General features: G+C 44.5%; 1 protein-coding gene and 1 pseudogene across 2 annotated transcripts in view; both read right to left on the bottom strand.

Annotated features, from left to right (window-relative positions):
• The window catches only part of SRC (SRC proto-oncogene, non-receptor tyrosine kinase), a 96,722-nt gene that overhangs the window by 52,319 nt on the left and 16,898 nt on the right, over positions 1-27,505 (bottom strand). The gene's annotated exons all lie outside the window — the stretch shown is intronic.
• Positions 22,955-24,288, bottom strand: LOC148685134 (uncharacterized; annotated as a pseudogene).

Below are 27,505 nucleotides of genomic sequence, written 5' to 3'. Positions count from 1 at the left end.
CCAGTGATTTGCCAAACTGAGAGGCAGATCCCCATTGGAGGTAAAGTCCTACCTTGGTTCTCAAACGGAATCCGTTCTGGAAGTCCATTCGACTTCCAAAAACGTTTGAAAACCAAGGTGCGGCTTCCGATTGACTGCAGGAGTTTCCTGCACTCAATCGGAAGCTGCGGAATCTGAGTCAGACACTGGGGTTCCAAAGAACGTTTGCAAACCGGAACACTCACTTCCGGGTTTGCGGTGTTCAGGAGCCAAAACATTCCGAGTCGCAAGGTGTTCGACAACCAAGGTACGACTGTACACACAACCTGAAGTGGGGGCACAAAGTTCCAAAGAGGAAGAGCGTTCTAGAAGGGAGAGTATCTCTTCTTAAACCAAGGCATGAATGGATTGAATGCCATTTGGCAGAGGATCTGGTTGACCACTGTGAAGACAGAATGCTGGACTGGATGGGCCTTTGGCGTAATCCAGCAAAACTCTTATGTTCTTATCCTTGGATTTCTGGCAGGGGCTGCCTCCCACTTTTGATCCCATCTCCCAACCTGATTTGGGCAATTGTTCCAACAGCATTTCCCCTGTGTCTCCCTGTGCTCTTTATACTGTATAGCCCAACTTTCCCCAGCCTGGTAGTCCTCCATATTCTGTTTGACTACGGCTTCCATCACCGCCAACCACTGGCCATGTTGGCTGGGACTGAGTTCAACAGTGTCTCAAGGGAGCCAAGGTTGTTCAAGGTTGGAGGAGTTCCCCAGTCCACAAGATTTATGCACATACAACACACAAGCTTCATGCATAATCTAAGGTTCTTCGGCAAGACAGCCTCAATGGGCCGTGCTCCCTTAGTAAGTCTACCTTCTCACCGCCGTTATCACAAGCTGCTGCTGATCCTTTTCCTTGTCACAGTTAATAATGATAATAATATCCCATCTGGCTGGGTTTCCCCAGCCACACTGGGCAGCTTCCAGCAAAATATAAAAAATAATAAAAATGTCAAACATTATAAAAACTTCCTGATACAGGGTTGCCCTCAGGTGTCTTCTAAAAGTTGTGTAGTTCTTTATCTCCTTAGCATCTGATGGGAGGCCATTCCACAGGGAGGGCGCCACTGCAAAGAAGGCCCTCTGCCTGGTTCCCTGTAACTTCACTTCCTGCAGTGAGGGAACCATCAGAAGACCCAAGGAAGTGGACCTCACTTGCTTCCTTGTCAAGCAGAGAGTCAGTGAGCAAGCGAGCAGAAGCATCTACTGTGCCTCCTTCTCACTCTCTGAGCTAGAGCAAGAGGCAGGGTGAAAACGTAGGGTGCAATGGTGAAGAGGAGCAGGAAGTACAGGAAGATCTTGCAAGTGGGCCCCTTGTTGGGTGTGTGGACCCCCGGCAGATGCCTGACAATCCCAACCTTTGGCACCAGCCCTGATGAAATCTACTATTCCCATTTACTCATGAACGTCACTTTTATCCAAAATGTGGTTCCTGGAACCTTCTCAAAACAGTAGCTAATGGGCCATCAGAAAAGTGGAGGGATGAGACTCCCTGGCTCCCCTAGGGTGCTACACACTGTGGAACAGCTACAATAAAACTAATAATAATAATAATAATAATAATAATTTATTTGTACCCTGCCCATCTGGCTGGGTTTCCGCAGCCACTCTGGGCAGTTTCCAACAAAGATTAAAAATACATTAAAATGTCACACATAAGCTAGTGCGTCCTGGCTAGAGCCACCCTCCCCCCCCCAAAAAAAGTAAACAAGAAGTTTGAGAAACCCTGGCTAAACTGATATCTTAAACTGCTTGTGTTACCATTTTAAATGGAGTTATATGCAAGTGCTACCAAACGGCACTAAAAAAAACCATGACATGATAATATTCTTCCTCCCATGCGAAAAGCTGAGCTAGCGCATTGCCTGCAATAAGACTGGAAGATCACCTCCCCACAATTTGTACATCTTACCACAATTTCCTGCCCTGGCTTTCTGTGGGATACAAACCAAGAGAGCTGGCGCAAAAAGCCAGCCCAGTCACTTAGCACCTCCCTTGATGCAGACAGACCACATCAATGGCCACAGCCCAAGGCCATCCAGCTGCAGTGAAGTGTTCATTCAGTTCTGTCTGGGAGACGCTCTTGATTGACTGTCGTCTGCTGCTCGCACATAAGAGAATGCTTGTTGCACCCAAATATCTCAAGGCTAGATCGATATCAATGCAGTTTTAACAGTATGAGTTTATTTTTATTTTTTAAGCACACAAACACACCATGGAAGGGAGGAAGGGAAATAAAGCTAGCTTTTCATCTGTGTTTCACAATGGGAGACAGTGGTGGAAGGAGGAAGATACCAAAAAAAAAAAAAAATGGGGTGGGGGTGGGGAAACCGCACCAAAAATATGAAAGTTATTTGCACAAAGGAAATAAAGTCTACAAGGAAGATTAATCAGTGGTCAGGAATTCTGGCTCGTAACACAGCATAATTATCTTCACGACGCTCTGAATTTTATAACATAATCCTCTGCCCCACAAAAACAATAAGGAACCAAAATGCATTTTAAAATGTGTGAAAGCTAAAATTTGGCAGCGCCCCCCCCCCCACTCGTGTCCCATTTGACAGCATTTTTGTGGCATCCCCTGCACTGGTCACGCGACCCTAAAACCCCCTGTGCCCCTCCTCCCATGTGTGCCCCATGACCTCTGCAAATCTGGAGGGAACTCTAGTACAGATTTAGTGGACACACAAGGGGAGGAGGGCGGTAGTCCCTTTGCAATAATCCTTGCACTGACAGGACCCTGACTTAGTGCTGCATTGTATACAATCCATAGTCCATAATAGTGCTCTTAATGTGTGAATGCGCCTAACTGGGGCCTATTTCGTGATATTTGCAGGCCAATCTTTCAATTCTGCCTGTAGGGAGACAGCCAACCTTGTCATCCTATAGAAGCAAGCACCAGGATATACCATTTGTTCAAGCACACGCAAGCATATTTGCATCCCCGTCCAAATCTCAGCAGCTTAATTTGAAGCGAGACCTTTTTTTTTTTGGACCACACACCAAAAAAAAAAAAGCAAAGGAAAAGGCTTTTTTGACTTGAACCAGTTAGGGGAAAGACAGCAGACGGCCTTTGAAAAGAGCAGATCAACTTAGTCTGGCCAGGAAGCCTTGAAGAAACAAACATCTTGAAGCATGTCTCGATGATTAGATGGCAAACAGGAGTTTTGGATGTTACTGTACAAACCACCCATGGTCATCCTAGGGTATTAGAGAAACAATCCCGGCGTCACCACCGGTTGTATTTTGACTTGGTGAGCAAGATATGAGCTACTTGACAAGACAAGAAACATTCCTTGCAAGAGATCTGTAAACAGACACAGACACAGACACACACACACACACACACACACACAGAGTGGTACCTCGATTTAAGAACAGCCCTGTTTATGAACAATTAGGGTTACAAACTTCCACAAAACCAGAAGTTTACTTCAGTCTACAAACTTTACCGCGGTCTAAGGACAGAAACCGAATGGTGGGAGGCCACCAGTGGTGGGAGGCCTCATTAGGGAAAGCACGCCTCGGTTTAAGAACGGTTTTGGTTTAAGAATGGACTTCTGGAACAGATTAAGTTCATAAACCGAGGTACCACTGTATATATAAAATAAAATAAAAAACTAGGCCAGGACACCTGAAGCAGGTGTCTCCTCTAGAAAATATCAATATTGGGCATTCTATAACTGGAGTCCCTGTGAGCACCATGGCACCCTCAGGCACCTCCTTTGGTCAGCCCTATGTCTTTTTTGAAGCTCAACATCAAAAAAACCAAGATCATGGCCACTGGTCTCATCACCTCCTGGCAAATAGAAGGGGAAGAAATGGAGGCAGTGAGAGATTTTACTTTCTTGGGCTCCTTGATCACTGCAGATGGTGCAGTCATGAAATTAAAAGATGCCTGCTTCTTGGGAGAAAAGCAATGACAAACCTAGACAGCATCTTATAAAGCAGAGGCATCACCTTGCCTACAAAGGTCCATATAGTTAAAGCTATGGTTTTCCCAGTAGTGATGTATGGAAGTGAGAGCTGGACCATAAAGAAGGCTGATTGCCAAAGAATTGATGCTTTTGAATTATGGTGCTGGAGGAGACTCTTGAGAGTCCCATGGACTGCAAGAAGATCAAACCTATCCATTCTTAAGGAAATCAGCCCTGAGTGCTCACTGGAAGGACAGATCGTGAAGCTGCGGCTCCAATACTTTGGCCACCTCATGAGAAGAGAAGACTCCCTGGAAAAGACCCTGATGTTGGGAAAGATTGAGGGCACTAGGAGAAGGGGATGACAGAGGACGAGATGGTTGGACAGTGCTCTCGAAGCTACAAACATGAGTTTGACCAAACTGCGAGAGGCAGTGCAAGACAGGAGTGCCTGGCGTGCTACGGTCCATGGGGTCACAAAGAGTCGGACACAACTAAACAACAACAATGTCTCCCACAGTAGCCAACCAAATGGCCTTGGGAAACTGAACAGCAGGGCATGAGATACACTGCTCCTGAACATGGAGGTTTTGATTCAGCTATCCCAGCTGACAGGAAGAGTTTCCACACAGGCAGAGGCCCCAGTGGGTAACAGCTCAGGGAAGAAGTGGCTGGAGCAGCTTTGTGGGGAGAGTGGGACTTTCCAAAAGCAGCAAATTTCCCCGCCTCTGCCCTCGGAAACTCAGCGTTCCCTATTCTAACCCACAATTCGACTCGATGTTGGTGACATAACCTTGAGTGATCGAAAAATACCTGATCCTCATCTCAGCCGCCAGCCTCACCTGCTTTCTAATCCGGCACTGTCTAGACATGTTACTTCCTTCTTCAATTCCATGCTGTCATCAACAGCTGTGTGTGTATGTATATGCTTGGTGTTTGTGTTTTTCCTTCATTAAGGGTTTGTGCCACAGAAAGCTGCTTCTTTTTAATTATCTTTAGCACCCTACTGACCCATTCCTGACCCCCTACGCAGAGCAGCAGCTTAAGTTTTGGGAAGAACCAATTACATTAAAAAAATAAATAACCTGCCAGTGACAATGGCTGTCAAGCGCCACATTCCAACTCCCTGGTTCCCCACTGCGTGGGCATGAACGCCCGTCCCCACACTTCTGAGCCACAGTAAAAAAACAGATACCACATTTTCTGCCTGCAGAAACTGCTGCACACGAGGCAGTAGCCTGGAGTGCTTTGAGTCTGCCCAGATGCGACACCAGAGGAAGTGAGGAGATGGGGCAGGTGGCAGAAGGGAAGAAGTAAGGGAAGAACCCTTCCTTTCAGAGGAACTGCTTATATATTAACTTTCATTCGTGCCCTTCAGATAAATCACTGAAACACAGTGAAGCTGCCTGACACCAAGGGCCTTTCCTTCCCTGTCACTCTTTTCAAGCGGGATTCGAACACAGGCTTGCCATTTTTCACAAAGTGAAAATCGGGACACAAAAGTTGTTGAGCTTTGCCTTGAGGTGAGGTGGGCAAAGTTGTTGAGCTTTTCCTGTGAAATCTTGAGCTATTTTTAAGGAAATTCGCCCAAAAAACCCAACACTTCCGACACGGGTTGCCGTACACCTGGGTTTCCCCAGACATTTTTACCAATTTTCGGAAATTCTGCCCAGATGCTATTTCCAACGGACAAATCCCGGATATGTCTGGGAAATCCCAGTCATATGACAGACCTATTCAAACACCAGCAAATTCAGGTTGCACAATTGTAGATGATAGTCCTGCACAGAAAACCACCTTCTCCAAAGATCATGGTGGTGTTGTTTTTTTGCAATAAGGAAAGTGACAGGGAAATGCAATGGGTAGTGCGGGAGAACATTGGCTGTCTTCTAACCTCCCCACAAACAAAGCAAAAGGAATGCTCATTAAAGAGCCAACATTGCCTACAAACAAATCAGGATGAATGACAGACAAGTTGTCTGGAAGCACTCCCAAGTCAAACTAATTGCCTACCTAGCACAGATATTCACTGCATACACACTGTACATTTAAAGTCCACTGGTTCCCAAAAATAATTGCAGGAAATGTAGTTTGTTAATGGTGCTGGAAACTGTAGCTCCACGAGGGCAAACTACAGCTCTCAGTTGTATTTGGGGAAAGTAATTTGCTTCACAATCATTGCCTACTCTGTCTGAAAGCAGTTCTCCAAGGTCTCAGGTAGAAAGGTTTTGCCAGGATGTCCTTTTTTTTACTGAACATGGCAGGGTTTGACCCCAATATCTTCTACAATCAAACCCTGTGTCCTCCAACTGGATTGTGGTCCCTTCTCCAACAAAGAATTTGAGAGACAAGGAGCACATTTTTTAAAAGGGGGGATGCATTCATTGCTGCGCTCAGGAATCAGTGACCAAAAGCTAGGGGAACGGACAATATTTCTATCAGCTGAGCTGTGAAAATCATGCATAGGTTGGTGTCTCTCAGACCACTTTGCACATGACAAGAAGCATTTGCCAATAGACTCAGGGCTTCCAAGCACACAAAGAATGCATGCACTGAGCCACATGGAAGATTCATGTGCAAGGAACAAATATTTTCTGGAATCAAGAACCACAAAAGCAAACATTTTACTTAAGACAGCACATCAGGGAGAAGGTCAACTTTTTGTGTTCAGGGAGTTGTTTTGTTTTTCCATCTGCACAAGGGAGCGGTTCAAGACGTGAGCTTTCTACCTGCTCTTTGAAGTGGTACAAGTCAAAAAAAACTGCAGCGTGCTTATCTGTGTCTGAACCTGCTCTTGGGATTGCTGCATTTTTCAAGCAAATTTTAAGAAATTGCTTCTTGACTAACAATGATGCAGAAAATTCTGTGCCAGCTTACATACCAGGCAGGATGTAAACTTGTGAAGCAGTGTTCCCCCCCTTTTCTTGACACATTTCTTAAGCTGGAAAACAAGGACTATGTATTGGGTAAAACATTTTGGTTTAAGTTTGAAAGGCTCAGTCCCAACCACCGAAAACGACACAGAGTTATAAATGTTTGCATTCTCTGGGCAGAGTGGAATTTGCAGGAACCAGAAAATAAGGAAACGTGAACTGCAGCTGCAATATAAATTTGAGTAACATTCATATCCCCTACCACATACAAGCACTTAGGCAAGAAGAATCCTCCAGAACACCTGCATTTTTGAGAGTCACTGGTGACACAAGTTATCAAATCTACTCGGTTTATTTATATAAATGCAAAATAAGAACTTTCACTGGACAGTGGACAAGCTCCCCCTCGTTGAAACACTTCATGGGTACAATTTGCCAGTTTCCTACATGCTACATTTTCCAATCGTGTAGTTTTGGTTTTGTGATGCAAGCTTTTACCATCATTCTTCTTTTCTCGGCTGTCTGCCAAACAAGGGGCCTACATTTCCAATGTGGCAAGACAGCTGCCTGTATTACCAAACAACCTGCCCTCAAATTATGGCCTCTGACTTTTACACTATGATTAGGTGGCCATAGAGCTTGGACCTAACAAACCTCTCTGGACGGGTGGTGTTTGCACATAATGCTAAAACCATAGTTTGGTGTTACAAGGACTAACCACAAGAAGCCTTGGGGCTCATGTACACCCCTGCTTTTCCTTCCTCCTGCCAAATCTACTCCAGAAAGTCGGGGGGAACCTTCTGAACAGATTTAGGGCGAATGGAAGGTGATGAGAATGTTGCATTGCAGAAGCAGAAATCCTTGCGCTGACGGAACATTCACAGAGTGCAAAATTGGATGCAACCCAAAGTTCCAAATCTGAGTGTGCCAACATAGCAGATCCTCTTCTTCCTTCCCTCCACTCCTGCAGATTCACAGCAATAAGGTGAAGTACTCACGTACCCAAGTTAGTTGGTAACACGTAACTCAAGGCCAAAGATTCGTGTGTATGTAACTTACATGCATGTGAGGCATGATACATCCCTTCCACACTTGCTCAGAGAGTTAACTTCTAGAGAACAAGGGGCAGGAAGAGGGGTGGGACCAATCCACAGTTAGGCATCAGGACAGCCAAAAATGTCACAAAAGATTGAGACAGATCTGGGGGACTGCTGGGTTTTTATATTTTCAGAAATGGCAGAACGGCCATTGTATGTGTGAGGGACAGAAGTTACAGGCAAGTCCCTCCCATCTTAAGTAGCAGCTCGTCTCCCAGCGCGAGTGCTAGTGGAGAGGGAGAGGTCTCCAGCGGAGACTCAGGAAGTGGTGACCGAGGCTCAGGCAAGGTAGCGGAGCCCATGTCCAGTGTGGGAAGGGAAGTGGGAGGCAAGGGAAGAAGGCCGATCCCGCCGACCCCGGAATTGCGCAGGAAACGACGGGGGCGGAGATTCAGTATGCCTAGACTACTTTGCTGGAAGAAAACGCGCGAATCTCCATTCGGAGGTTCTGACCCCTAACTGACAACATGTACATAGTACTGTTCTGCACTGTAAATAATCAGCACTAAATAAAAGAATGAAAAGACAACACCTGGAGGAGTCGTTACTCTAGAGTAGCCGCTACCGCGCCTGTGACAGTATGCTTCTTTGTTCCATCCAGCCTAAAGACGATGTGTGTCCCATCTAGCCTCATGGAAAGTTCTGAAGAAAGTTAGCTCCTTATTTTGTCTTGTTTTTGTTAGTTATCATAGAAAGGTATTGCCCAGCTATGGATTTTGGGGGGTTTCCTTCTGGAGCAACACCATTTCCTTTGCTTTCTCAGGGAGGAGAGAAACTCCACAGTTTTAGCAAGTCACACTTCTGAAAATTGTGTTGCAAGAAAAAAACAAACGGTAACCTAACAGGTTTCCTTAAAAAAAAAAAGTAGAAGGAAAAGCAGGCGCAAAATAGGTAACAGATTACAGTACCATTAGGATCATACCTTGCCAACAGGGAACACTCAGCGGCTGGGTAAGTCCAGTAGAGGAGAGAGGGAGAGAGAGAGAGGAGGAAGGAGGAGCAGTCTGTAACTGCCCTGATGGAGCCACAAAAAGATGGTTTGAGCTCATTAAAGAGGGTAAATGATCTTTTGCGAGCCATCTTGTGTATGATCTCTGGAAGACAATCAAGTCACCTGACAGCACACTGGCCTTATTCCGACTCTTTGGTGCTGCTCAGATTCACTCCCCTTGATACAGGGTGTCTCCAATTCAATGATTAAAGCCCCCTTTTATATCCTCCACTCCCCTTTCATTTTAGTCTGAAGCAGAGCTTTGTCAGTAGAACGTGCTTCAAACCCATGGTGGGGGGGGGAGAAGAGGAAAAACTCCCTTCATAGCTGCACTTGGGGGCCCTCACTCATGCAAAGCCAAGAATTCCTGCTGTGAGAAATCAAAGCAGCTCCTGTAGCTGAAGCACCGAACAATGCAGCTTTCTTGGCTCCACTTTACTGCCAGAGTTGAAGAGAAGAGGCAACTATAGTCTTCCAGATCTTCTTCCGCATTCCCTCCTCCCCTGAGCGCACATACTTTGATCTCCAAGCCAGAAAAAAGGGTCTGCAAGCTATATTAATTGGAAATATGTTATTTTATTTTTAGTTATTCCACTTTACAGAAAATCTTCCCCCATTTCTCCCATAACTTACAATGATCCCCAGATATAGCAGGATTCCCTGTCTACCACACAGCGGCTTTGTTCCCTGCGCCAAGTAGACTTCAATAAATTCTCAAGTGTTGAGCTAGTCTAGTGAATGGCAGGCACCTGTGTGTGGATTGTGCCTTTACCAAAGCCTTGGAAAATATTTTGGGGAAACATTAGCTGAATCCAGTGTGTTCAAGCACACCATTTCACCCATCAGTTCAACCACCAAAAATCCAAAGTACGGTAGTGATTTTAAATCTATATATCATATCAGGAACCTTCTCTCCCCCCCCCAAAAAATGAATAATTTTGTTTGGGGACCTGATTCTGAATCTCAAGTAGTTAGGAAATTCCTGAGACTACAAAGGATTTAAAAAAGAAATACTTCAAGGTGTTTTTTTTAATGATCTATTATTCAATTAAATCTAGCATCATTAACAGCAGTAACAGATCCTTGCTAGATCAGGCCACAGATCCATCTAGAACAGGCTTCCTCAACCTCGGCCCTGCAGGTGTTTTTGGCCTACAACTCCCATGATCCCTAGCTAGCAGGATCAGTGGTCAGGGATGATGGGAATTGTAGTCTCGAAACACCTGGAGGGCCAAGGTTGAGGAAACCTGATCTAGAATGATCACTTGCTCATCACCAAATAAAGGAAAGGATGGAAGTAAACATAAAATTGCATAAAATTTGCATATGCTGATTTATATGTACATCTAAATTCTGTAGTTTAAAATAAAATAAAAATTGCAAGACATCTGACCACAGTGGGGAAGGCTGTGACCAGGTTAACTTTGTGCCAGCTCAGTCTGCAGCCCAGATGTTAACTGGATGAGCAACTTCAAAGCCTCTGTTCTCCTCTCTTCTGGTTCTTTATATTTAACCTGGACTTGGATCAGACACTCCATCAAATTGAGGATGCATTCCTTAAAGTAAGACACATAGGCACTCTAATCTAGTCCAGCATCCCATTTCAAAAAATTGGTCCACTGAAGTATTATAGGAACCATATATGCTATTTATCTATTTAACAACATGCAGGACATAAACTAACAGCCCTCTCCTATTCAGACAATGAGAGATCTCAGATCTGGGTATCCAGTGCTTTTTTCTATATAAAAAAAATGTTTAGGGGTATTCTCATTTTCCTACTCATATTGAAATACTGCCCCTCAATGAGGCTAAACTTAGATTCACAAAATGTTTAGGGGTATGCGTCCCCCTGCGTCCCCCCAGAAAACAGCACTGATTATATCTCAGCTTAATCAGGCAAGATATGAATAAGCCTTGTGCTTTTAGACATAGCTGTTTACATGAGTGCACAAGTCTTCCGTTAACTACTGTTTCCCGTTTGTTTAAACCTGGAAACTATGATTTACAATTGTGTCCACTTTTCCCACAGCTAACATGATATGTGGTTGGATCAGCTGCACACAGAAAACTGGACTGAATTCCATGTGTGTGAAGCAGGGTTCAAAATTAGCGAGACGCCAGGCACATTTTGTGCCTAAAGATTCTCCATTTGCGAGCACCTCAAAAAGTCTAGGTGCCATTTTTTTGCGCCTGGCACTCAAGGATTACTGAAGTGTATGTGCTTTGAAGTCTCAAAGTATACATTAAGGATAGACAATATGTTAGGAGTTTAACAATCAAGGGTAGAGTGTTTTGAAAACTGCAGTATGGCACCAATATTCTTGTATCGTTGAACACCAAATTAAACATGCATTAACAATTTGTGTTAAAAATGTGATATTAACCATGTGTCACTTATGTGAATTGTGTATGACTTCATGCTTATCAAAATAATAAATAAAAAGTGTTGCTGACCTCTCCCCAGTGGTTACTAGACATTCTATTTTGGCGCCCACAACCCAGGTCCCAGGAGGCATTTGGCTCCTAGCTTTTCTCTCTCAGTTTCTAACACTGCTCCACAACATACATTCATTTTATGCAGATCTTCTGTCTCTTCCCCTTACTCCCTGTTCCCCCCCCCCTGGCTTAAAAAGCCCTGAACCTTGTAACCTTTTTACATAAGGGAGTTGCTCAGCCCCTTGAACATTTTGCCCAGATACACACCACAATTTTTAGAAATGAACTTCTGCGCCTGGTTAAGAAAAGCCTACAGCGCTTTAAAACAAAAAAACAGCAACTTGCCAATTTAATAAAAGAAATATATACTGTATAAGCTATTTGGGGTCAAACGGAGAACTTCATTGTCTTAAGAGAGAAAAGGATCCTTCTTTTCCTAAAAGCTGCTATTTTAGCACAAACCATTTCCTCAAATAAAATGCAAAGTTCACTTTCGGCTGCTATGCTTCGGAAGCACCTCTACAAGGAAGGTTGATTGGGTCCACATACAAACAAAGTGAGCTGACTAAGTAAGCAGAATCTTAGTAATGATGAGCAGATTGCTCCTGTTTGCTGTGCTCTGAGTTCATGTTTATTCCAAAAGCCCTTCTACCACCCACTGACTCACAGGCTGTTGGGAGAAGATCTACTTTTTAGGGCATGAACACAAAGCCCTAACCCCTTTGATTGCTGGTTAGCCTCAAGGGAGGAAAGAAACAAAAAACAGATCATGGATTCAGAGTTGATGGCAGGAAAGTCAAGCAGATCCAAGGATGAAGCGACACAGAAGAATAATTTGTGGGCGATACCGTTAAAAAATAAATTAAAAAATCCTGAACTAACAGCTAGAAGCAGTAGCCGCTAACCACACATTCACATGTTGCAAATCTGGTAGAAAAGCCAAATGATTTCTCCCCTAGGACAGTGTTTCTCAACCAGTGTGCCTCCAGATGTTTTGGGACTACAACTCCCATCATCCCTAGCTAGCAAGACCAGTGGTCAGGAATGATGGGAGTTGTAGTCCCAAAACATCTGGAGGCACACTGGTTGAGAAACACTGCCCTAGGACACAAAGCCCTTCCTTTCTGATCCAATAACACAAAACACAACAGGCTACTACTCCCAGTCCTCTTTATTTGGTGTTCTGGAATTCCTTTCCTTTCCCAAATTTGTCTGGCACCATCATCATCATTTTTTGTAAGCCAATTTCAGTTTCTCTTCTTTGCTAGGGCTTTTAGAAGCAATTATGGTTTACAGCCTGCAGTTGCTCCCTTTTCCCTGGTTGCATTGGTTTTTGTATGGTGTTTTAATTATTACTGTTGGGAGTTTTATATTCCTTTTATTGGTTTGTAAAGCTGCCTTGAGGGTTGGCTCTTTTCTTTTGTGTGTGTGTGTGTGTGTGTGTGTGTGTGGTGTGTGTGTGTTTTAACAGAGGAAAGGTGGGGTAGAAAATATTTAAATAAATAAAATGCCTATGGCAAGGCCGCTGAAACCCTCTTTTACCACAAATTATGTCAAAATAAGCCAAGGACAAAATATTTATACATTGCCACGTGGGTAACCCTCCAGGGATCACTTGCCAGCGAGGGGCAGAGGCAAAAGAAACAGATGTGATTCTTATCTTTGTGCAGTAGTCTACATTTTAGCTGTGCCAAAGTCCGGTTTGCAGCCACCCGCCCCACATTCATCCAGGCAAGCAGTGTGGTGTCATCACTACTCAAGAATACATTCGAAAAGCACTCGAGGAGGCTGTGAAGCAGGGCCAGCAAACACACGTTTCCAGATGCATTGTAATTTCTAAGAGTGAGTTTTGGCGGAACTTGACAAATCTCAGGGAGCAGAGGTGTTTCAGTTGCAGCTGACTCAAGACCTTTTACAGTCTGAAACGTAGCAGGGAGGAAAGCAAAAGGGAACCTTCCCCTTAGTCAAAGAACCTACCACTCAAGGCCAGTCAAATTATTTTGGCACCTGGAGCAGAAAATTCCACAAATACTCCTCCCTGGCAGTAAAAAAATAAAACAATAATAATTTAAGTTAACACTTTGGGCTCCATGAGGTGGCTGCCTCACCCTGTCTAATGGTAGGGCCGGGCCGGCATCTAGTCTTCTTTAAAGAAAATAACGGAACACAAGAAGCTGCCTTATGCAATTTCAGGCCACTGGTCCATCTAGCGCAGTACTGTTTGCACTGACTGGCAGCAGCAGCTCTCCAGGGTTTCAAGCAAGAGTCTTTCGAAGCTCTACCTGGAGATTGAACCACTGAACCACGGTCCTTCTGTGGAGAAGTGGCAGGACATAAGAGGGAGGGAGGTAAAATTAGATGTGGAGTTTCTAGAGCAGACATTCATAACTGAGGTCCATAGTGATTCATTTCAGCAAGGAAATATTCTCACACAGCACAGCAAAGGTGTGTCATAAAATGAGCATTTTAGCCTGTTGATCAATTCAGAACTATCCCTGGAAAGAATCAGAGAGACACTGAGGTCCAGCGCCGAGGGCCTTCTGGCGGTTCCCTCGCTACGAGAAGCCAAGTTACAGGGAACCAGGCAGAGGGCCTTCTCGGTGGTGGCACCCACCCTGTGGAATGCCCTCCCACTAGAGGTCAAAGAGAACAACAACTACCAGACCTTTAGAAGGCATCTTAAGGCAGCCCTGTTCAGGGAAGCTTTTAATGTCTGATGGATTTCTGTATTTTGATATTTTGTTGGAAGCCACCCAGAGTGTCTGGGGGAACCCGGCTAGATGGGCGGGGTATAAATAATAAATTTATTATTATTATTATTATTATTATTATTATTATTATTATTATTACTACTACTACTACTACTAAATGTCACCCCCTTGTACTTTGTAAGGGGGCATGTAACTGGGGAGGTAAATCAGTACCCATTTGTCGGAAAGCATACAGGTGGGGTTAAGGCTTTGACACAGATAAAAGAGGGGAAACATTGCAATGGCCAGATGCAGAGCAGTAGAAAAATTGGGAATCTGACGCTGGAACTGAAGTCATCAAACCAGGAGGCTTTTGCAGATGTTCTCAAAGCACAAATAATCAACATTTGAAGGGGGGGGAGAGAGATCAAGATCAATCCCAATCTCTACCACTTGATGAGACCTTGGACACAGAACCTTGGTTTGTAAGCATGAAATGTACCCTGCACAAAAGCGCACACTCATGTGCCAATGCAACATCATCTGAGAGAGCCACACCTTCCTCATTCTATTTTTTATTTTTGCCTCAGGCAAACCTTTTAAGTAGTTTCATTAAATGAGGGCCAATGGAAAAGCAGAGCAGTGCTGGGTCATTTTTGCTTTAATATTTCAGCCTTTGCACTTCATCCCAGGGAACTCTGGGCAGGGTCCTCCTTAAGGGAGTGACTATAGCCGAGTTGTTATGCACTGGGATAGCTCAGTAGAGGTAGAGTCCAAGAATCTTAGGGTTGTGGGTTCGAGCCCCACAATGGGCCAAAGATCCTTGAATTGCAGGGGGTTGGACTAGATGACGCTCAGGATCCCTTCCAACACTACAATGGCCTCTGCATGTGGCGCTGGAGAAAGTCAGAGCAAACAGGCAACAGTGGTGGGCTAGACTGACAGGTATTCTGGCCCAATGAAAGGCAGCTTCCTATGTGCAAGAGCACAGAAGGTTACCTGGGACAGTTCCACGCTATAAAGCTAAAGCATACCCAACACACGTTTACTGTAAACCACATGACTTCCCCCAATGAATCCTGGGAACTGTAGTTTCCTTCTCACAGACCTATCGTTTCCAGCACCTTTAATAAACTGCAGTTCCCAGGATTCTTTGGTAGTGTGTGCCATGTGCTCTAAATATGCATTGAATGGTGCGGAACTGCCCTATTAAATTCTGAGGAAATGCTCAAGCACCCTGAGAATGAGGCAATAAAACTGAAGCCTCTTTCTCAGAGGAGGAAAGCTTTCAAGAAAACAGAGGACAAATTTTGGCAGTGTTCAAGCCCAGTTCAAGGGTGCTGCTGGCTTGATAGATCAATTACTTGATGCATAGATAAGAAGGCATGATCTGTTTGTAGAATTTGCTACCGTAAGATGCGACGATAGCCTCTGGCTTGGACGGCTTTGAGAAAGATGAACGGAGCAAATTCATGGAGAACGTCTAGTAATTGCCACTAGGCAAGAAGGCTAGATTTAAAAGATTCCAGCATTCACAGACAGGCTTCTTGTGAGGCAGCCAACACACTTTGCCTCTTGGTAGTGCCTGGTTAACACTGGATGCCTCAGAATATCACTTGCTAGAGACAAAGAATCAAGGAGGAGAGATTGTTGCCTTCACGTTCTGTTTGTGTGCTTCCCAGAGGCACTTGGCTGAGGAGCGAATAAATATATAAAGGGTGCAGAAATTATGATAAGAAAACACAGTCTACATATGCTTATAGGAGAGAAATGTTTAATTGGATGTGGGTTTTGTTTTTCTAGTGCAAAACCATGTAAGAAAGAATAGAGATGCCAACATTCTGCTTGCTTTCCATGCACGCCTGAGGACCAGCTGTTCACTTCATGACCATGTGGCAATCAGATTAGGGTGCAGCCGACACACAAACACACACAAACTCATTACAGATTGTCATAAGAAACTGATTTTCATAATTCATCCAATATTTCAATCTGCTGTGTTCTGTAGTACCAACCTTCTGCTTTTTTAATATATATATATCTATCTATCCAGAATGAGTAAGCATTTTATGAAATTTTGCACCCACAAAAAAAAAATCAGCACAGAAAAAAGATTTCTGGTTCCTAAGCAGAGTTGCCACCCAGCAGCGTCAAAATTGTCTCACCAAGGATGTACATTGGCTATGTCTCTTTATGTATGAATGCACATGCATTTGAATCCACAGAAAGCCAAATAAAAAGAAACTCAGCCAGCTGGCAACAGGTCTAGGCAATGGCCAGTTTAAAATTAGCATTTAAAAAAATATTGAAATACATCCATTATTATTTCTGTCACCCTATATAAAAGATACTACATAATTAACCAGTTTTAAATATTTTCCTTTTTTTAATTTTAACAGCCGCTCAGAAGTTACATGCTAAACATCGGAAGCAACTAAAAATACCAAAGATGAATGGATAGGGGCAGATTAGAAAATGTGGGAGCAAGCTGTAATGGTTAAACTGGCAAACTATATAAGGCTGAGGAAAAAGCACCAAACATTAGATATATTTATAAATAAGTGGAAACCATGCTTGGATTTTGTACCCAGAATGCTTTATTTCCAAGAAGGCAATATTGCTTTGATTTAATATGAGGAAACACAATGGTGATAAAGTACAACCTGGATTAATTAGAAATATGACGATTTCTAATAAATGCCCTAAGGCATATTTATTATGGAATATAGAACTTTATGTATTTGTGCATAGTTTCTGAATTTCTGTTTTGTTTTAAAAGTCATATATAGCTTTGCAAGTATTTAAAAATAAATAAATTTAAGAGTTCTGGTTACAGGTAGGTAGCCGTGTTGGTCTGGATCGAAGTAAAATAAAAAAATTCCTTCAGTAGCACCTTAAAGACCAACTAAGTTTTTATTTTGGTATGAGCTTTCGTGTGCATGCACACTTCTTCAGATACAGTGAAATGGAAGTTTCCAGGCACTTATGTAGAGAAGGGGTGGGGAGGGGTGGGGATGGGGAGGGGGGATCACTCAGAAGGGTGGTGGAAATGGGTGATTGACTGACTGATAGCTGTTGATGACCGCAAACGACTGCAAATGGTTTTGCATGAAAAAGCAAGGGTTGAGATGGCTGAAGATCGCTTATCATGTATAATGAGATAAGAACCCGATATCTCTGTTCAAACCAGGTCCCTCCATGGTTTTGAGCTTGGTGATAAGTTGCAATTCAGCAACTTCTCTTTCCAGTCTATTTCTGAAATTCTTTTGTAGTAAGACAGCTACTTTGAGATCTTGTATAGAATGTCCTGGGAGATTGAAGTGTTCTCCTACTGGTTTTTCTGTCTTCTGGTTTCTGTCTTCTGGGGACTATCATTCTGCCCTGCCAAATCCCAACACATGATTCAGTTCTGCGGGGACCTGGAAGCATTTTTCCGCCGTTTACGCCTGAAGGAGTATTTTCATCACACACAAGAACAAGACAAAGTAGAACAAACTACATCCCCACAACACAACACCTCTCAACTTACTGGGGAACAACCATCACCCTCCAAACGCATCAATGAACAGAACATTGACCACCAACTACCACCGAAAAGAAGTTACACAAAAAGGGACTCCACATGGACCCCTCCTGATGGACGCAATACCACACTAGATCTGTACATCGAATGCTTCCGCCACAGAATCCAAACGGATGTGACCAGAAAACACCATCGCTTACAACAAAATCTAAACCATGCTGAAAGGAGAGCCATAGAAAATCTCAGGAACAACCCAGACATTATAATTAAAGAGGCAGACAAGGGTGGAGCTGTCGTCATCATGAACAAAACTGATTACATCCAAGAGGCCCACAGACAACTTTCCAATACTGCCTTTTACATGAAATTGGACTCAGACCCCACACAAGCATACAAAAAAGAACTGAACAAGATTATTAAGGAGCTACCCCTACACATCCAAGAACAGATCCTCACAAACACACCAGCGGAACCTCGGCCAGGAACTTTCTATCTTCTACCCAAAATACACAAACCAGGAAACCCAGGACGCCCCATCATCTCAGGTATTGGCACCATTACAGTGGGTGTTTCCGGCTATATGGACTCTGTTCTGAAACCATATGCTATCAGTGCTCCCAGCTACGTACGTGACACCACAGATTTTCTGAGGAAAATACAATATTTGAACAATCTTCCTAACAATACTATACTAGCCACTATGGATGTGGAATCTCTATATACCAACATCCCACACAATGATGGTTTACAAGCCATAAGGAACACCATTTCAGATAAAACCACAGCGGACTTTGCTACCAAACTCTGCCACTTTGTCCTTACCCACAACCACTTCAAATTTGGTGATGACCTGTTCCTCCAGATCAGCGGCACAGCCATGGGCACCCGCATGGCCCCACAGTATGCCAACATCTTCATGGCAGATTTAGAACAACGTTTCCTTAACTCCTACCCACTCAAACCTCTCCTGTACCTGCGATACATTGACGATATTTTTATTATCTGGACACATGGACAACAGACCCTGGAAACCTTCCACCAGACATTCAATGACTTTCACCCCACCATCAACCTAACAATGAACCAATCTATGCAAGAAATACATTTTTTGGACACTACTATAAAAATACAGGATGGACGTATAGACACCACCTTATACAGAAAACCAACTGACCGACAAACATATCTACATGCTTCTAGCTACCATCCCAAACATACCAAACAATCCATCGTATACAGCCAGGCCTTACGTTACAACCGCATCTGTTCCAACTCTACAGACAGAGAATCTCACCTAAGAGATCTACAGCAAACCTTTTTAGAACTAAAATATCCACCTGATGAAGTTAAACAACAGATCAACAGAGCCAGACAGATACCTAGAGAGAACCTGCTGCAAGACAGACCCAAAAAAGAAAATAACAGAACACCACTAGTCATCACATACAGCTCCCAAGCTAAAACAGTACAACGCATCATCAGAGATCTACAGCCTCTCCTGGACAATGACAGCTCCCTTTCTCAAGCTCTGGGAGGAAGACCTTTCATTGCCTACAGACAGCCACCCAATCTTAAACAACTCCTCACCCACAATAATACAACCACCAGACTTAACATGGACACTGGTACCAGAGCCTGCAATAAACCCAGATGCCAACTTTGCTGCCACATACACCCAGACAACACCATTACTGGCCCCAACAACATCCAACATACCATCTCAGGACTATTTAATTGCTCATCCTCTAACATTGTGTATGCCATCAAATGCCAACAGTGCCCTTCAGCTCTCTATATTGGACAAACAGGCCAAACCCTACGCCAAAGGATAAATGGACATAAATCTGACATCAGGAACCAGAAGACAGAAAAACCAGTAGGAGAACACTTCAATCTCCCAGGACATTCTATACAAGATCTCAAAGTAGCTGTCTTACTACAAAAGAATTTCAGAAATAGACTGGAAAGAGAAGTTGCTGAATTGCAACTTATCACCAAGCTCAAAACCATGGAGGGACCTGGTTTGAACAGAGATATCGGGTTCTTATCTCATCATACATGATAAGCGATCTTCAGCCATCTCAACCCTTGCTTTTTCATGCAAAACCATTTGCAGTCGTTTGCGGTCATCAACAGCTATCAGTCAGTCAATCACCCATTTCCACCACCCTTCTGAGTGATCCCCCCTCCCCATCCCCACCCCTCCCCACCCCTTCTCTACATAAGTGCCTGGAAACTTCCATTTCACTGTATCTGAAGAAGTGTGCATGCACACGAAAGCTCATACCAAAATAAAAACTTAGTTGGTCTTTAAGGTGCTACTGAAGGAATTTTTTTATTAAATTTAAGAGATTACCCTGTCTACAAGCAATGGACACTCTGAAGTATGTCGAGAAGCAAAGACATGCTACACATTCTGCCCTGGATTCCCCACTTTGGATTCCACCCTCATCAATAAGCTGTAATGACAGCCGATCGGCAAGCCCAAGTCTCCGTGGTTTAGACCACAGCGCCACCCGCATCCCTTTTACCTTTTAATGACAGCTCTTTGTTAACAGAAACAAGGCAAGGGGTACTTAATGCTGGTTTAATGTAGAACCTGCACAGACAAAGAGGGCTTACTGACCGTGCTTCAGACCACTGTTTTAATTTAAAGAAAGGGCAGGGGGCAAACGGTAAGATTAACCCTTGTGGGCAAAATCCTAGTTGAATGCAAATATTATCTTTCTGATAATAGCACCAACTTAACAGGGCGGCTGCCTTCCTGAGGATTCCTGCTGGATGGTTTAGCCCCCGCCCCGCCCCGCAATACCCTTATTGGGTTAATCCTTGGGATGCTCTGACCGACTCTCCCCCAACCCCCAACCCCCTTTAAAAGGAAAGGGATTAATCCGTTTTGCGGCATCTCCTATAAAGAGTGACGGGAAACAAACGCTGAAACACAACAGCTTGCACAGAATGTTGGGGGGGGGGTGAGGACTCCAGCACTTGCAAAGAAGGGCACACCCACCTTTGTTACTCCAGGTGGAGAGAGATGCCTGGAAAATGGCAACGATGGTGAGAAAGGAGGATGCGGTGGTCTTCCAGGACAGACAGAGAACCTGTCCAGAGAGAGAGAGAGAGAGAGAGAGAGAGAGAGAGAGAGAGAGAGAGAAGGGGGTGGAGAGAGATATCTATAGGCTTTACTCTCCCCGCACAGATAAGATGGATGCATGAACCCCAACCCCTAAAAAAGCAACAACAGGCTGTCCTTGGGGTGAGAGGCAGAAAATGAAGAGGCTCCCCTGCCCCATTAGATCCATTTGTTCTCCACCTGCACCCCTTCATAACAAGAGCCCCACCTTGATTCTCTCTTCATCTCTCCTTCTCTCCCCTACACATTAGTCACACCACAAGGTAAGACCACAGGAAGTCAGGCCTGATTCTGACAACACAGAGGAGGCTGTCTGCAGCCTATTCGTCACAGCTCGGTCATGGAGAAAAACAAACACACGCGACGACACAGCTCTACCTGAATCTTGCCACACAGTTATCACCAGTTGGCACTCTGGTACACAGAGACGTACTACCTCCAACACTGGAGGGTGAACACAGCCATTGGGACGAGTAGCACGGCCAGCCTACCCATGAGGCAAGGTGAGGAGGACGCCTCAGGCGGCAGAATCCAGAGGGGCAGCCGATCCAGCCTCCAAGGAATGCACTGCCCACTGTTGCTGCTGCTGCTGCTGCAGTGGCAGCAAACACTGCAGCATGTTCCTTGGAGGCCGAATCTGCCCCCAACTCAGAAGGTTCTCCCCCCATCCTTGTTCTCAATGTAGATAATTATTCTCCCCTGTAGATCCTTGTGTGTGTGTGTATAAAATCATTCCAGTTTTATTTATTTGTATAAAAAACCACATATTTTCTTTTCAATTAAAGAAATTTAAATGGTTTGCAAAAGCTTTGACATAACAGTAATAAAACCAAAGTGGCAAAATGCTGAGGCATTAAAGAAGAGAGCGAAATCAGGTAGGTTATAGGTATAAAATGTGAGGGGAGGAAGGGACCTTTACAGTTCCCAAACAGAACAAGTGGGGATGTAGAAGGCAAAATGATAAACTTTCGTTTACATCGCAGAAGCACTCAAATAGCCAAGGATCCAGAGATGATATTGGTGGGGCTGATTATTCAGGTTTTCAAGTCCAGGAATTTTCTTTTTTTGGTTATGTATTCTGGCTAACGATATGTTGAATAAAAAGGAAAAGCAGCAATGTCGGCCCATAAGAGACATTCTAAATTAGGCCAATGCCTTTATTGGTCCAAACTACATATCACAAAACTCATGTGAACTGTCCAATAGAGCTATACACCGGATTCAGTGTCCAAGAAACAACAGTATGTGTGCCTTCTCTGAAATCTCATGGCAGCAGTTGGTAAACAGGATAGTGTTCCATATAGACCGTGTGCAGATGAAGCAGCCTTGGCAAGGGCATCTCAGCCAGAACAAGCAACCAAGAAGCAGGATATCTTATGTCCTCCATGCAAGAATCCAAGAAATTGGGATGGACCATGAGGGTAACCTAGTCCAACCGCCTGCAGTGCAATCTTTTGCCCAACGTGGGGCTCAAACCCACAACCCTGAGAGTAAGAGTCTCGTGCTCTACTACAGGGGCCGGCAAACTAAGGCCCAGGGGCCGGATGCACTCCCCCCGGCTCGTAAATCCAGCCCATGGACCCTACAGTCCCCGCGTGCTGCAGACGCCTCGTCACACGGGGACTGACTTCCGTGACGCTAGTGAGCGGGTGGTGCCGAGACACACTCCTGAATGCATGCAGAGTGCGTTCCTCCTCCAGGTCCGGAGGCAGCTGCGGGACCGGCTTGCAGGGTATTTATATTTTTCAAAATATATTCCGGCCCCCCACAAGGTCTGAGGGACAGTGGACTGGCCCCCTGATGAAAATGTTTGCTGACCCCTGCTCTACTACAGTCATACCTCGGTTTAAGTACACTTCGGTTTGAGTACTTTCAGTTTAACTACTCCGCGGACACATCTGGAGCGGATTAATCCACTTTCTATTACTTTCAATGGGAAAGTTCGCTTCAGGTTAAGTACACTTCAGGTTAAGTACGGACTTCCAGAACCAATTACACTCATGCTTCGGGTTAAGTACGCTTCAGATTGAGTACTCTGTGGACCCGTCTGGAGCGGATTAATCCACTTACTTTCAATGGGGAAGTTCGCATCAGGTTAAGTACAGACTTCCGGAAAAAAAATTGTGTACTTAAACCGAGGTACCACTGTACAGTGGTACCTCTACTTACGAATAACTCTATGAATGTTTCTACTTACGAATGGAGCTCCGTCCGCCATCTTGGATGTGGTTTAGATAGGATTTTTTCTACTTACAAATTTTTAGATAGGGTTTAGACTTAGGAATTTTTTCGACTTACGAATGTGCGTTTGGAACGCATTAAATTTGTAAGTAGAGGTACCACTGTATATCTATAGATCTTAATATGACTCTCCAACTGACTATGTGCCCTGGGTTTTGCAACGCCGCTTGACCATCTCAGCTAGCTTCCACATTGCCTCGGGGATCCCTTCTCCGGTCAGGGTGGAGCAGCCCTGCACAGGCCATCAGTGGCCTTGCAGTTTCCTCAGCCCCATTTTTTCTGCCACCTCCCGGGGGGGTTGGCACGCTCTGGGCAAGCCTTGCTTGTTGGCCAATGGCACCACGGGTACCCCTTGAAAGTGCTCGTCACCCAGCAGGGCTTCCAACTCAGACCTGGCCTCCTCAAAGCGAAAGTAATCCACGCTGTGTTGGGCTGGAAATGCCTCCACAGCGGTCTGACCCGTTCTTGACCACACACATCCCACATGGTGAAAGAGACGTTGTTGATGGACCTGGTGGGCCTTATTGTTTCCACGTGCCAATGGTGGGAATGGTCATTATGGTTTCATTCAGCTTCAGCTTAGAGAGAAGGGTTGTTTTGCCAGTTGCATCCAGGCCCAGCAGGAGAATACTGCCTCTGTCCCATAGAAACTCTGCAAAGCACTCTGAATCCAGCTGAGTAAAAGTCCCATGGTGAAATGTCGTTCTACCTCCAACGCAGCCTCTGTGTAGCCCTGGGAAGAACTGCTTCCTGCATACATGTAGATAGCCGGGCGTTGTTTCCATTGGCTCAGCCCTAGGGGGGCGTGGTGTGGAACTGTCATTACTGGCTTGCTGGCAGCTGACAGCAGGCCGGCTCTCTTGATGCAGGAAGTTCTGCCAGCTAAGAAGTGTGATTCAGCATTCTGGCTATACAAGTCATGGAAAGAGTTTTGCTGCTGCTTGAGATGCAAACAGTTTTTAATCCATATCAACAAATCTAGTTTGCTATGGTTATCTGTATTCACTTTGGAGCCTTTTGGCACTGTAATAATAATAGATGTTTTTCTTTTAATGATGTAAAAAAAAAACACCATTGGCAGTTTTTCAACATTTGGAAAGTGGAGTTTCTTAAGACCCACTAAGTTCAGGTTTGATTGGTTGGTATCTGCACATCTTTTAAGAAGACAGGCAAAATCTGACAGATAAAAGCATTTAGAATACAGTCTTTTCATTTTATGTAGGATACAACCCTGCCCATCACGATCTGGTGACAAACAATGAGATGTAGCAGGATGAATAAATACAGATAATTTAAAATAAATTGAAATTGTATTGTCAATTGCAGTTATATTGACTATTCATGTTTTTACTTAAGATTCAGTAGGACCGGTATTCCTTTGGAAGTACAGTATGTTTACAATTGCATCCTAAGATTCTCTCTCTCTCTGTTTTTAAATAAAACATCTATGGTATTTTTACTGATACTTCTCCAAAGACCTACCCAATACAAAGTATCTTTTCATAATACACCAGAAAAAAGAAATACTTTAAAAATGTAATCTAAAAAGGGACAGAAGAAAAAAAGAGAGAAAAGAAAATGAAAAAGGATTAAAAGACTCTGTCCTTCAGCTTAATATAGCATTTACTCATCATTAACATACAACCATACTATTTTCTATAAGACAATATTTTTTGCAGTCTTCAAATCCAGATATTAAAAGTTCCCTGACATGAAAAAGAGAGCCCATGTGTTGCATGCAGACTAAAGAACAAGCCTGGCTTGGAAGCTTTTAAAGGAATTTCTCCTTGTCATGTGACCTTCTCTGTCCTTGCAGTATTCAATATGCTTGTGACCTAACCATGCTGTAGTTTACCCTCTGGGCCAGTATTCAGAGGGGTACACAGAAGAAAATTCTTGTCCGATATCTCTAAGGTTCAAGACCCACAATAGGTTCAAACCCTGATGGAACAATGAGATGCTCACACCTTATTGCTACCAAGCTGTATGAGTTGCCTGTAGTTTTTTTTAAAAAAATTGGTTCCTAGAATTCCCCTGCTAAGAATGCTAGTCATCATAAGATATTTTCCTAATGCTGCATTTATTTTCCTGGCTGCTGGAAACTCTTGCTAGATCACTTTCAGAGTCATTTACACGATATCTTAAAGACATCTTAGGTGTTACTGTCGACCCCTCTAGACTTCATGTAGTTGTGTTTCCCAGTAGGAAGCTTGCCATTTACAATTAGATCAAATGTCTAAGCAAACACTAATTGATCAATATCCAATCTGATATTATCATGCCTTCCTGTGCTGCTCTCACACTATCAGAAGAGATGGAACTGTCCTTTTATTTTGTCATTTTAAAGCTGTCGGTATCCGTGCTCAGTAATGATAGAGGGTAGGAAATCTTTTTTTCCTGTCAAGGACCACATTGCTTGGAGATAATCTTTCAGAGGCCACATGCCATTGGTGGCCAGGGCAGAGCCAAATGTGAGTGGAGTTGGCAGCACTGCGGGATCGCACACTTCACTCTCGTTCTTCTGTGCCACCCTATTGCTTGATCACTTCCTCAGCTGTGTGCCGCCACACACACCCCCATGTGCCACCATCAGGAGCATCACAAGAAATGAAGCCAGGGCCATGTCACGCACAGAGTGCAGGTTGCCAACCACTGGGCTAGTTTGATACTCAGGAAATCAAAAGGTGTCTGGGTGAGAGCTCCCGGAAGGGGGGGGGGGTCTTTTTCCTTCTAGGCAACCTTGCACAGGCCATATACCAGCAGTGGAAGGGGCCAGAGTCGAAAGTAGGCAGAACAATAGATGTGAATTTTACCTTTGTACAGTAAGCTAGTTCTTTCCTTCCTTCCTTCCTTGTCTCCTCCACCATACAAACAAGGAAGCATTATCAGAACTCAAGGACACAGTCCAGCCAGGCCAAAACACTGAAAGAGAGTGCAGATCAAGGCAGGGGAAGGGGGTGGTTTGAGTGTCCTGGAAAAGCGTGTCAAAGGTCAGAGAGATATGTACTTCAATGGCTGCCTTTGGTCTGTGGGCCTAAGCTTCCTTGTTAAGTTCTTGTTTAATATAAGAGAAAGCTATTCACTTTGTAGGCCTGGAACAAATTTATTGCTAAACAGGCTAAAACTCAGGTACATAAGAAATTGGAAGTAACCAAGAGAACAAACTAAAGGGTGGAGTCTTAGCTTCAACCCGTAACAACTGGAGAAAATGTTTGCCATTACCCATTACTATGTTCCCCATCTCTAGGGGTCTAACATTGCATGCATGCATGTTTTTCTTGGGGAAGAGAGCACCTCTCCGATCTACCAACAGAACTGTGAGCTTTCTGTGACTTAATAAGTCTTTGCTGAAGATATCTAGCATAGCTATTAATAGTCTACAGAAAGCAGCTGCTTTTATGCTCTGCTTTCTACACCAAGGCTAGCTAGCTAGAGTCTTAAAAACAAAGATCTTTGTTTAGGCTGAATGTGTTTCCCCTGGACCTTCAAAGACTGCATGCATCAACACGCAACACATCTCTTTATTCCGTCATGCTGTTTGGCTCTACAAAGGAGCTTTGGCCTAGCAAATGGGAGATCTAAAGAGCCCTGGTCTGAAAGGGGCACTTTGTAGTTCATGGGCTCAGGAAGATGAAACCTACCATTTTCTTTAAGGTGTTAGTTTCCCCTGGCTGTGAAAAACAACACACAACTGGTCATGCCAGCAAAGTCTTCAGTAATACTAACAGACTGAAATTCTCAGCTGGTTTGGGCAACAGCTTCTGTTTTCCAGATAAGGCAGGTAGGTATTCTGTAGAACAGAGATAACCAACATGCATAGCTGCCAAGTCTCCCGCTGAAAAATGCGGGATCAGCAGCGGCGCGGCACTGGAAGTCGCTTCTACGCATGTCTGGACATGCGCAGAAGCGACTTCCGGTGCCGCCCTGCCCGATTTCCGGTGCCCAGACATGGGCAGAGTGCATAGCTGCCAAGTACCCCGTTTTCCCCTGGAAACCCCCCGTTTTTACTTACCTTTTCCCGGTGGTCCCCCGTATCACTTCGTCTCCCGTTTTTCTCCGTTATTTTCTCCTGACGGCGGCCATTTTTTCCTAATTTGCCCTTCTATGGGCACCAAAAATGGCCGCCGCCGGCTTCAAAAGTCGCATCTACGCATGTCCGGAAGTGCATAGACACAACTTCCGGCATCAGCGGCGGCCATTTTGGGTGCCCATCGATGGGCAGAGCGACACCGGAAGTTGCGTCGACGCACTTCCTGACATGTGTAGAAGTGACTATCGAAGCCGGCGGCGGCCATTTTTGGTGCCCATAGAAGGGCAAAGCGACACCGGAAGTTACGTCGACACAACTTCCGGTGTCACAGGGCTGCCGGTCCCGGATTCTGCAGTCCGGGACTTGGAAGGTAAGGCAGAGTGGCACCCGAAATGGAGCCTCCCTGGCAGGTAGGAAATCCGGGGGATTTCTGGGATTTCTTTCTATTTGGGATAACAGCGGGAAACAGATTAAAATCCGGGGGTTTTCCGCGAAAAACGGAAGACGTGGCAGCTATGCCAACATGGTGCCCTCCG

The sequence above is a fragment of the Zootoca vivipara genome, chromosome 7, assembly GCF_965207765.1.
Source record: "Zootoca vivipara chromosome 7, rZooViv2.hap1.1, whole genome shotgun sequence".
Classification (NCBI taxonomy): Eukaryota; Metazoa; Chordata; class Lepidosauria; order Squamata; family Lacertidae; genus Zootoca; species Zootoca vivipara.
The sequence above is the reverse complement of the archived record's forward strand: the minus strand, read 5'-3'. Positions and strand labels throughout refer to the sequence as shown.